The following is a 10,206-nucleotide window of genomic DNA, read 5'->3' as shown; positions in this document are numbered from 1 at the left end:
GTCAGGAAGACCTGAATTCAAGTGTTGCTTCAGACATTTGCTTATCTTGGTGACTCTCTCGGGCTCAGTTTCCACATTTGTAAGATGAAGTGGCTGGATTTGTTGCTTTCTAAGGTCCTTTTCAGCTCCAAATCTCTGATCCTATGAATGCCCTCCCCACTAATCATTGTCTTTTTTAAATTCTCTCCTTTCCTTTGGGGTTCAACTCAGGTGTCATCCCCCTCATGAAGTCATCTCTCCTAACCTGAAACTGACCTGATACTTCTTAAATTTTTGATAGCATTTTGTTTGGAGATCAGGCTGGCTTTGTTTTTAAAATCTTATCTGTAAGATAGGTATTTATGTACTTGTCTTATCTTTATTACTAGATTATAAATTCCTTGAGAATGGGACTGTGTCTGATTTCATTCTTGCATAAACAGCACCCAGAAATATATATCTTAAGAAAACACTTATTAATATTTAATTGAACACCCTTTTCTAAACATATCATTCTTCATATTGTCTGTTTTCCAAGAATTCCCCAACAGGTGCCAATGTCTATGATGTTTTACAAGTACAAAGGTTACTTATATTCTCTGGTTTAAGCCTCACAGCAGCTGAGTTATTATCCCTCACTTGACAGATCAGGAAACTAAGTCTCAGGGATGTAAATTGACTCACCCAAGGTCAAACAGCTAGTACACGACAGAGGTGGGACTGACTCAAAGTCCTGTGCTATTTCCAGTATAATATGATGCCTTTTATATCAGCTATACTGTCTTCTCGTTCTTGGGTGAAGCAGTTTATTACATAGGTGTGAATGGTATTGAAGACTGACTTACATGACATGATCAGGTGCTTTCTGGGCTTCATTCCCATTTCCACAGTCCAGGGGCCTTCAAAGATGGCATCCTTCAGGGTATGCTGACAGCAGGGTGGAGAATAGCTGCTCACAGTATAACTGCAGTGATCTGCCCACCCATCTCTGGTGCTCCCCACCCATGTGACCTTGGGAAAGTCACTTAATCTTGATGGGCCTCAGTTTCCTTGACTTTAAAAATAAAGGACTGGACTGGATGACTTCTGAGGTCCCTTCTATCTCCAGATCTATTATTATTCACTGTTCTGATATAATAGATCTAAGTTTTCCTGGCAATCAATCCATCAGCAAGCATTTATTAAGTGCGATGGTGCTAAGCATTGGGGATACAACAAAAGGCAGAAATAATCCCTTCCCTAAAGGAGCTTACATTCCAGTAGAAGAGAAAACATTGTAAAAATCAGGTGCATACAAGATACACACAGAGTAGACAGAGCACAACCTGACAGAAGACATTAGTAGCTGGGGGACCTGGAAAGGCCTTCTTCAGAAGGCAGTGTTGGAGCTAAATCTTGAAAGGAAGCCAGGGATTCTAAGAGATGGTAAGAAAGCAGAGGGTTTCAGGCATGGTAGAGCAAGTACAAAGCCTCAGAGTCCATAAATGGAAAGTAGCGTGAGGAATAGAGAGTAAGAGTGCAATTGGATCATAGTATATGTGGAGGGGAGTAAAGTGTGAGGTGACCAGAAAGATAAGGAAACAGGTTGTGAAGAGCTTTAAATGACAAAGGATTTTATATTTAATGCTAGAAGTAATAGGGAGACACTGGAGTTTATTGAGTAGGAGGTGACATGGTCAGGCTTTTACTTTAAAGAAATAACTTTGGCAGTGGTGTGGAGGATGGTTTGGCATGGGGAAAGACTTGAGGCAGGGAGACCAATTAGAAGACCTTTGCAATAATCTGATCAGTCAGGTCAATGTCCTTTTGTGAAGCCTGAGAGAGTAGTTCAAGGACACTTTCTTAAACCCAACTTCCTGTGTAAAAAGAAGGGAGAGAGAGAGAGAGAAGAGAATGTGAATGTTTTAAGAAATGATCCCAGAATCAAGACTTCTAGCCAGAGAAGGGAGATACTTTGGGAAGCAACAGCTCAAGGCATTGACAGATTTCCCATGGAAACTCATGCCAGAAGTAGATATGTGTAAGACTCCAAGGCCCAAGTTAAGGATTCCCAAGTTTGAGAGTCTCAAGTTTGGAAGCTTCTAAAAGAGAGAAAAGGAGATTTCTTTATGCAATGCTCTTTTTGGAAAAAGAGGATCATCTAGGCTAGTTCCTATGCGGTGTCTTTCTTGGAGAGCAAAGCCAGTGCAGGTTCAATGCAAGGGGTATTGCTTACTTAGCAACCTCCAAGGTAATGTTTATCTTCTGAGGTTAGTTTAAACCATATGATAGTGCTACAAGTTTTGGGTGTAGCCAATATGTAGGACAGGGACCCACTGGTATATCAAAGGTTTGCCCCAAGTTCAGCTACCTTACGATGGGCTATTGGAGTGTTGGCTCTACGTTTATTGGCTCTTGAAAGCTCTCTTGCTGGCTGCTACTAGGGGCTTCTGCTTGGTTCTGAAACTTCTCCATTTGACCCAATAGCTTAGCATTGCTTAGGAACTCTTCCTCTGAGTTCAAAAGACTTGACTCAGGAGCTCTTCTGCCTGTCTAGGAAATCCTTTATCACACACACCATCACTACAGCTCCACTGCTACCAGCTCACATTCCTGCAGTCCCTTTCATGGACCAGTGTCTCCTTCTGCTACTCTACTGTCTCCATTCACTGCCATCCCTGGGACAATGGAGCTCTGCCTTCTCTGGGTCTTGTGGTTGATGAGGTACGTGATGCTCTGAAGACTAACAAGAATGGGCTTTTATCCAAGAGACCGAAGTATGGTCTCACTTTCTATCTAGCGCAGCCGTAGTCCCACTCTCCAACTATGTCTGGTGGACAGCCATCCTTTAAAAGACTAGGCTAGCTCGGGCCAACCTTCATACATGTATCACTCAATCATTCTCAAAGAACACATGGTATTAAAGAACCAGTGAGTGAGTACTCAGGGCACAGGTGAGGTAACAGATCCCCAGGGAAACATCATGAATACCAAACAAAGGCGTTATCAGGTTAACCTTGTTTAAAAGGAGTTAACCTTGTCAGGGGAATCTCTCTACATGCCTGTGCAAATATTTTAGTAAATAGAGCTGAAATTCCATAAGCCAAGTCATTCAGGATTGACAAAGTTTGAAGAAGCTCTCCTTGAGCCTTCTTTTTCTTTCTTAAAAAAGTTTCCTGATGTGTTTTGTTTTCACATTACAGACATTTACAGATTACTCCCATTTTATGATTGGTTTCTTGAAACAAAATAAAACAGTTAAGTAAGACTAATAATTACAGTGATCTTATCTGAAAGTACCGGCAGCATTTCACATAGCACCCCCCACCTTCATACTTTTAAATGAACAGAATCCTATTTTCTCTTTTTCACCTTCCACCCCATTGGAAAAAAAGAAAAGAAAAACAATTTTTTTCTTAATAAGCTTTCACAGTCAAAGCAAAACTAATTCCCTCAGTGGCTGCATATGAAAATATATTTGTCTCATTCTTTCCCCTAAATCTATGACCTCTGTCACAGATGGCATGTTTCATCATTGGTCCTCTGGAATCACGAATGGTCATTGCATTGATTAGAGCTATTGTTTGTTTGTCTTTACACTGTTGCTGTTATACTATAAATTTTTCTCTTAGTTCTGCTTATTTCATTCTTCATCAGTTTATAAAACAGTTCATTTTTATAATATTGATGTTGTCATAATTTTTTCTTCTAGTTCTGCTTACTTCACTCTGTATCAGTTTATACGAGCCTTTCATGACTTTTAAAAATCATTTCTTTCCTCATTCCTTACAGGACAACAGCATTCCATCACGTTCGCATACCACAATCTTTTCAGCCTTTCCCAATTGATGGGCAGCCCCTTAGTTTCCACCACAAAAAGAGCTGCTAAAATATTTTTTTGCAAATAAAGACAAACAAAATCTTCCTTTTCACCAGATCCCTAAGAGATAATAGCAGCATAAAGTCATTCTTCCTATGTGTGCAGAATTAAAAATGGAAAATGGACTTCCTTCGGTAATCATTTCATTATATTGCCTGAGGGCTTAAATCCATTACTACAAAATTTTGGCACTGGGAAGGAAACAAGCAAGCATTTATTAAGCACTCACTTTGTGCCAGGCACTGTGCTAAGTACTTTAAAAAGATTATCCTCACAACAACTCTGGGAGGTAGGTACTATTAGTATTATTCCCACTTTACACTTGAGAAAACTGAAGCCAACAGAAGTTACGTGACATTTCACAGCTGATAAGTATAGACATCTAGATTTGATCTTAGATCTTCCTGACTCCAATGTTTTATCCACTGAGCCACCATAGCTGCCTAAAAAAAGGAAAGACCAGCACCATGACCAAAAATCCATTACATAAAAATATGTGTGAACAATGTTACACCAAATATAAGTTGCACTCCCACCTCTCACCAAAAAAAGAATTTGTCGTTCAGTTGTTTTTCAGGCATATCCAACTCTTTGTGACCCCATTTAGGGATTTCTTTGCAAAGATACTGGAGTGGTTTGCCATTTCCTTTTCCAGCTCATTTTACAGATGAGGAAACTGAGGCAAACAGGGTAAAGCGAATTGCCCAGGGTCACACTTGCCCAGTGTTTGAGGTCACATTTAAACTCAGGTCTTTCTGACTCCAGGCTCAGAGCTCTAGCTACTGAACCACCTAGCTTTCCTCCCTGCCCAAATTAGTTGGTATAAAATCTGTTGTACACTATCTTACGACACTGTGTTAAAGTTTTTCATCCTCCCCCACCCCACCCCACCCCACCCAAAGTCCCAGGCAGAATAATGTGATATGATAAGAACAGGCTAGAAAATGACTGAATAATGTGATACCTGATTGGTTCTTAGTTCTGTGGGATAAGAGGCTTACAGTTCCTCTACAAAGAAAATGACAGTGCTAGTATTAGAAGAATTTAGATGACTCCTGATCTCTGAAGTTAAGAAAGTGACTGAATCATGAAAATGAGATCTGGTAGTTACTTCAGGTAGAAAGACCACACAGATTCAAATCCTTTCTGTAGTTGCAGAAGAGTCCTTTGAGGCAGTACTGATTAGCTATTATCAGAAGGACACATAAAGATGAAAAAATTCAGAAGCTATGAGGGGTCAGAGAGAAGTTTTCTCTCTCTCCCCTGCTGTTCTCTTCCTCCCTCTCTTCTCCATCTCCTTCCCCTCCCCTTTCTTTCTCTCCCCCTCTTCCCCCTCTTCCCCTCCCACTCTTTCTCTCTTCCCTTTGTCCACCTCTTTCTGCCCCCCTGTGGTGAGCAAAATTGTAACATAGGCAGGTTGATACAAAGTTATCTCCACACAAGATAACAATTCATTAACAGTGACAGATAAACTGTTAGTAAAGTAGGTCACACTGGCCATCTCCGCCAAAAAGCCAGGGATCCGAGTATGGTCAATTTGTTAATTAGACTAGCAGTGACCAATACATATCTCAATGACCAAAGACCCCAAATGAGAGCCAATGGGGTCTTTTAAACCTAGGTGTTATCTTCCTTCTGACTGGCCTGACAGTATATCATTTGGCCCACCCCTGGCAAAGGTAAGACAATTCCATTTGGTAGATATTTTAATAAGGACATGAGTTAAGAATTACCTCAGCTCCTCCTTATTAGTTCGTCTTGGGAGAGGAGTAATTTTTAGATTACTGATAAGATTAATCAGCTGGGATATGAGATAGATGATAGATAGATGGATAGATAGATAGATAGATAGATAGATAAAAATGATGTTTTTATGTCCAACTGTACATGACCATATTTGGAGTTTTCTTGGCAAAGAAACTGGAGTAGTTTGTCATTTCCTTCTCTAGCTCTTTTTACAGATAAGGAAACTGTGGCAAACAGAGCTAAGTGACTTGCCCAGGGTCACACAGCTAGTAAGTGTTAGTAAGATTAGAACTCAGGCCTGGTGCTCTATTCACTTTGCCACCTAGATGCTGTATAACAGGAATATAAATTCTGAAGAAGTAGCTGCTGTGAATCAAGTTTATAGCTGCCCACAAAAGTGAATTTATTTTCCAGAAAGTCTCAGGATCCTTTTAGTAGAATAGGCTATACTTGTTGATTGGTCAACAAATGGTTGACTATTGACTAATGACCGAATATATCAACAGACATGAAAAAGAATGGCTGGTGATGTGAGAATTCTTTCTGAATCAGTTGCTGGTACAGAGCAGCAATTGGAGCAAAAGTTACAATCACCAACAAATTGGGGAGGGTGGCGTATTTGCCTATTTACTGGAAAAAAAGGTGTCAACCAAGAAACTAGGCAATGGGCAAAAGTAAAGACATAAACCTTTTTCTTAGAAAAGTGCAACTGATAGGAAAGTTGACACGGAGGAGACTGAAAAATCTCGGAAACCACCTCAATCAGTAAACCCTTTATTTTCTTGCCAAATGGAGAGAGATCTGAGTGAGAGGGCAACAATGGTTCAGAAATAAGCTAATTTACCAAACATTCTGGGGAGACTGATGGAAGATCACAAACAGTATTGCCTCAGGTAACAAACAAAAATCGGTTAAGGTAAAACAAGCCTTCAGAGCTTGGCAGGAAGCCCGGCTAAGCCAGATCTTCCTGAGTGCTCCTGTGAAAGAAAACTGTAAGGGAGACCACAACCATACAGAACATTTGAGCTGAGCTTTGAAGGAAACCAGGGACTCTAAAAGGCTGAACTGAGGAGGAGAGGCATTCCTTCTCATTAAATTAGGTAATGCATGCAAAGCATCTTGAAAACCTTAAAGTGCTGTACAAATTATAGCTGTTGTTGTTGTTCTAGGCATGGGGACAACCAATGCAAAAGTACACAGATGTTGGGAATAGAAAAGGTAAAGCATTTTTTTATATAGCACCTATTATGTGTCCAGCACTCTGTTAAGCATTTTTATAAATATTTTCTCATCTGAGCCTCATAACAACTCTGCTAGATAGGTGCTAGTATTATCCTGATTTTTACACATTTCAGTTGTGCCCAACTCTTTGTGACCCCTTTTGGGTGTTTTCTTGGCAAAGATACTGGAATGGTTTGCCATTTCCTTCTCTAGCTCATTTTACTGTTGAGGAAACTGAGGCAAAGAGGTTAAGGGACTTGCCCAGGGTCATACAGCCAGTAAGCACCTGAAGTCAAATTTGAATCCAGGTCTTCTGATTCCCAACCTATCACTCTATCCTCTATGCCACCAATTACGTCTAGAGGAGAAAGAATATTGCACATATGGAACAGTCAGAAAGCCAGTGTGCTTGAACTGGAGAAAAAGTAGATCATAATGAAGTTACATTTATATATGCTTTACATATATTATCTCATTTGATCCTCATAACACCCCCGTGAGGTGCATACTATATGTATTATTTGTATTTTATAAATTCAAGGCTGAAGCTTAGAGAGGTCACATGTATCACAAACCACAGATTTAGGGCTGGAATGGACCTTAGAAAGTCCAGGGATTGGCAAACTATGGCCCAGGCCACAGCCTGTGAGCTGAGAAGTTTTTTACATTTTAAAATACAACAAGACTTTATTTGGACTAGATTCTAGTCCAACCCTTTCATTCTATACATGAAGGAACTGAGGCACAAAGAAACTGATTTGCCTATGAACCCAAAGAGAGTGTCATAGGTGGGAGCTGAATCCAGATCTCTCCTAACTCTGGATGCAGTGTTGCTTCTACTATACTATGCTGTGAAACTATCTAACCTGTTGGAGAGAAGCTAGGCATAGAGTCAGGAGACGTGGGTTCAAGTCCTGCCTCAGACCCTTACTGTCCATGGGACCCTGGACAAGTCACTTAACCCTCTTTGCTTTAGTTTCTTCATCTGTAAAATAAGCTAGAGAAGGAAATGGCACACCACTTCCAGTATCTTTGCCGTGAAAACCCCAAATGAAGTCATGAAGAGTCAGACATGACTGAAACAATGGAACAACATATGAGAATTGATAATACACGCCATGAGATCCACGGTCATTCAAAAGAGAACAGTTTAGCCCTCTCCATGAAAAAAACAAGGGGAATAAAAACACGTTCCCCGGATTGGTTTCATTATCATCTCTGTGCTAATGATTCACAGATCTGCATTTTCAGCCTCTTTCCTGAGTTCTACGTCCACGTCACTAACTGCCTACCAGTCACTAGACATTTTGCACTGGATGTCCCATAGGCATCTCAAACTCAGTGTGTTAAGAATTGGACTTATTCTCTCTCCCTCCCCAACTCACCCCTCCTTCAAACTTCCCTATTATTATCTTTGGCTCACCAGTCTCCCACACACCCTGGTTTACAACCTTTGTGTCATCCTTACCTCCTTACCCTTACCCTCCTATTATATACAATCAGTTGCCAAAACCTTGTATTTCTAATACTACCTCTTTCTCATTTGTTCCCTTGTTTCCACTCACAAGGCCATTGTTCCAGTCCAGGCCCTCAATTCTTATTTTCCGTACTACTGCAATAGCTTCCTAATGGATCTCCCTGCTTCGATTCTCTCCTCCATTCTCATCCATCTTTTACACAATTGCAAAAGTGATTTTCCTAAGACACAAATACGACCATGTTACTCCCCCATTGAGTAAGGTCCAGTGGTTCTCCATTACCTCTAGTACCAATATAAACTTCTCTTCTTAGCATAGAAAGTCCTTCACAACATGAACTCAACCTATCTTTCCATCCTTGTTGCATATTACTCTCCTCCACGTGGGATGAAAATGATGAATGAAGAATGACCCTTTATAAACTGTGAGATGAAGCAAATGGTGCTCAAATTAGAAAATGTAAAAGGTGCTTAGCACAGTGCCTGGCACATCACTGGTGCTACGAAGATGCTTATTCTCCCCCTCCTTCCCCTGCCTTGGTGTCTTGGCACTTGTGACCTATACCTAGAATGGGAGGCCCTTCCTTACCTCCACCTCTTAGAAAACCTGGTTTCCTTCAAGATTTAACTCAAGTGCCACCTTCTACATAAGGCCTTTCTTGATCTCACTCCAATTGGCAACTGCTAATACCCCCCCCTTCAACTTGTATCTATTTTGCATATAGTCTCTATGCCTAGATGCACATGTTTTCTCCCCAAGCTAAATTAGAAGCTCTTTGAAGGCAGGAATAGTTTCACTTTTGTCTTTGTACCTTCAGAAACAGGAGCAGTGCCTGGGACATAGCTGGTCCTTACTACATTCCTGCTGATTGATTGAGTTAGTCTATCAGTGCCTTGCTACAGCTGGCTAAGTAAATGTGAATGAACACTGAGCTGGGGGCTCAGGATTAAAGAGGAGGAGGACATGGGCTTTATCACATTTAGGAAGTCTCACAGTCTTTTCAACGATGTCAAACTGTTCCATGCCACAAAAACTTACTTTGTAACACCTGCAAATTCTTGGTGATCCTATATTCAAAAACCAAAATGTGGTATAGTCAGTATGAATAGATTTTATCACATTATCCATAAGGGCCTGTACATGAGAAATAACTTTTTTTTTGGGAGGCTATCAGGGCTAAATGACTTGCCCAGGGTCACAGAGCTAGTAAGTGTCTGAGGCCAGGTTTGACCTCAAGAAGATGTCTTCCTGATTCCAAGCCTGGTGGTCTATCCACTGTGCCACTTAGCTGCCCCAACAAATAACTTTTTTAAAACATCAAAAACACATGACCAGAAAGGAGGTACATCAATCACGTAGTAAGTGACATTTAAACAGATAAAGAGCCTGAATGTTTCAATGAGATCTATGAAATACTAAAAAAATTAAAGGACTCCATCCTATTGGAAAAATCCATGGAGGATTTGTAGAAAAACCAAGAGAAAAATTGTGGGGAACCAAAGGGACATCAGAGGGCATCTAGTCTGGTCATCTCATTTTACAGATGAGGAAACCAAGGTCCAAACCACGAGCCTTGTTTCTAACACAAACACACCACCCTTTATCCTCCTATCCATCCTTCCCTACTCCCCAGCATTGCCATTCAAGCTCCATATTGCCAAGCTCTTAGCTTGACAACTGGCTGTGCTGTGCACTAACTGACCTGTGCACCCGAGCCAGCAGTTGCACAGGCAAAATCCCCCATGTCCCAGCATACCCATACCTTGTCCCCCAAATCAACAAGCAGCTATGGCAGTTGCTGCTCAGAGTGGCCTATTCTGCTCTCCAGGGCAAACACCAGGGAGCATTTCATTGGCATAAAGTGAGTCACACAACATGAACTGGCTTAGATGGGTGGTGATCAGATTTTATTACATTTTCTTT

The sequence above is a fragment of the Phascolarctos cinereus genome, unplaced genomic scaffold, assembly GCF_003287225.1.
Source record: "Phascolarctos cinereus isolate Bilbo 61053 unplaced genomic scaffold, phaCin_HiC Scaffold_726;HRSCAF=1367, whole genome shotgun sequence".
NCBI classification, from domain to species: Eukaryota; Metazoa; Chordata; class Mammalia; order Diprotodontia; family Phascolarctidae; genus Phascolarctos; species Phascolarctos cinereus.
Note: the sequence above shows the minus strand (reverse complement) of the source record.